Genomic DNA, 3057 nt, shown 5'->3' with positions numbered 1-3057 from the left:
ATGCATGAGTAACCACATTTCATAATACTTGGGTGCATGTGTCTCACTATGTGTTTTATTTGAATTTTTGAGTGTGTATTTGAATATGTCTTGAGTGACTGTGCATATATATGCTACTATTTGTTAATACCTGACTGTGCATATATTCAAGTGAACATAGGTATGTGTAGTCAAACAAAATTAAGTGTATGTCTTTGAATAGGCCTGTGTGTATGCCTGTCTGAATATACAAATGTGTGAAGTACCAGTTTGCACAGTTCTTATTTGTGTTTGTCTGTTTGTATTTATCTTCATTTGGTCTAAAGCATATATTATAGAATGATGTATATAAATATGTGCATACCACTCTTAGTTCACAAGTACATTTGTGTGTATGTGTGTCTATGCATCTATTTAAGATTCTTTTGCATGTATGTATGTGATAAGTTGATCAAATCTTCTTGTGCAGATCAACAAGTGCACTGCAAGAATATATGAGTGTACTTCTATATGTGCATGTGTTGGAATATGCCTTTGTGTTCTATTCCAATGTACATATAAGTTTCTCTTCTTTCATTTATGTAGCTTCTCAGAATGGGTGTATGGATGTAATGGTGTATATATACACCTGACTGTGATAGTGTGTTTTTGTGAGTATCTGTGTTTCTATAGTTAATTTCATATATATATATATATATATATATATATATATATATATATGAATGTATGTACAAGTCTATAAACATGTGAATATGCTGTGTGGGTACATGGCCAGCTGTACATACAAGTCTATGTGTTAGAATATCTGCATATGTATATATCATCTCATTTATAAGCATCCACATATCTGGGTATGGATATGTGTGAACACACCTGTACAGATATGGCTGTATGTATGTATGTATGCACGCATGCATGCAAATATACTTCTGTGGTTATGTTTGAGTATATATGTATACACGTTTGGGAGTTCCCTCTTCTGTGCCCCTTTTTCTTTATCATCTCTTTAGATATGATATGTATTGTTTACATATCTCTGTAGATATGTAAAAGTATGCCTGTGTACACACTTGTGTTTGTGAATTAATGCATGTCATTCATGAGTAAATCGTGTGACTATAGTCTATTTAAAAGAGTAAATGGATGTACTTGTGACTAAGTCCAATGGAAATGTGCCTGTGTGTGGATAAATAAAGGTATCTGTGCATCTGCCTGTCTGATATGAGATTTGGCCTTGGTCTTATGCAGACTGACCTCTACACAAACCTTCTACCCAAATACACCCATGCTTTCATCTTGTTCACACCATATGGATTCACTCACATTCTGTGCAGTATTCTCCACATGCTCACTAATGACCACTGAGGGCATAGATAAAACTTTGATATCCCACCACTGCCAAAAGCATAGGGCAGGATGGCATCATAATAGTGCCTAGGGTTAGTAAGAGCTATGGTTGGACAGTGTGTGTGTGTGTGTGTGTGTGTGTGTGTGTGTGTGTGTGTAAAGAGAGACAAAGAGAGAGAAAGTATGAGTGTACATCTGGACATTTCACAGAAAGCACCCAAGTTATGCCACCAGGCAGAAATCTAGATGTTAATAAATATGCATAAGTGAAAGTATATCTTAGGAAAGTAGTAGTTATGGGGGAGCATGAGTGTGTAGAGTATGTATATGTAAGAGATTATATGTGTTCCTGGGTAGGGTGTGCATGTGAGATAATTGTGTATGTTAGGGAGGGGAGGATTCTTTGAAACACAAAGATACACGTACACATCCCACCCAAATATTTTCAACTGTCACACAAACAATCTGTGTAGACCTCTACACAAACCTACTATCCAAATACACCCATGCTTTCATCTCCTCCACACCATATGGATGTACCCAACCCACACTCTGCACAGTACTTCCCACACAAATGTGCCTTAAACACTTTCTTCATACACTCCATCCACTTTACAGCAGTAGACTCAGGGGGCATGAGAGTACGTTTATTGGGATGAAACATGTTTATGAGATGTGGATATATCCTGAGGGTATAGGAGAGAAAGTGTATAGGTACATTCAGACTGTGTGTGAGACAATGTGTGGGTACATTTGGAATAGAATGGATTTGAATGTAGATGTGTTTGAATAGTGAGCAGGTCAAATCCTGAATATACTTAGGTGGCAAAGTGTATGTGTGAGAGAGAGACAGAGAAACAGACAGATAATGTGAGCAAGTATGAATGTACATCTGGACAAAATTTATGTTTGAATGTGAGTTCCCTAAATTAGGTTAGTATCTGAGTGATATATGAATGTGTGTGTCAATGTGTGCATATATTTGGCATGGGAAATTGTGGATATGTCTAGGTGGGGTGTATCTAAGTGCAGTGTTTTTGGAGGGTACATGTGTCATTTTGGGTGTATTTTGATAGTGTGCATTTGAAAGAGATTGTAGGTAAACTTAAAACAGGTATGAGGGCTCCAAGTTGGGGTGGGGCTAAGTTTAGGTGTATTTAAACACTGTATGTAAGAATGTGGGCATGCTGAGTTAGAGACTGTGAAAGTGTGACTTTAATTGGATAGAGTGACTATAAGTGTAAGCATATTTGAGGTGATTATATATGAGAATAGATGTATGTAAATGGAATGTGTGTGAAAGTGTGGGCGTATTGGTGTTGGGTATATGTGTGACAGTGGCTGTATCTGAGTGGTGTGTGTGAGAAGGAAAATGAATGTGTATATATCTGGGTTTGGGGCTTGTGAGAATGTGGGTATATCTGACTAGGATATGTGCAGTTCTCTGGATGTATGGGAAGGAGAGAATCTAAGTGGGGAGTGTGAGAAAGAAAATATATGTTTGTGTGAAATGAGTGAATCTAGCATGTGTGAAGGTATATCTGAATAGTGTGTGTTTGCATGTATTTCAGTTGGGAAGATAACTAACATGGATTTATGTGTCTGTTTTATAAGTGCTGTATCTAGATGTTTTGTGTATTCAATAGTGTGGTTATTTATGAGTAAAGTTTGTGATTGTGACCACACGTGAATATATTTTCTTGGGTGTATATATTTCTGCTAAAATGTCTG

This window comes from Peromyscus eremicus, chromosome X, assembly GCF_949786415.1.
Source record: "Peromyscus eremicus chromosome X, PerEre_H2_v1, whole genome shotgun sequence".
NCBI lineage: Eukaryota > Metazoa > Chordata > Mammalia > Rodentia > Cricetidae > Peromyscus > Peromyscus eremicus.
The sequence above is the reverse complement of the archived record's forward strand: the minus strand, read 5'-3'. Positions refer to the sequence as shown.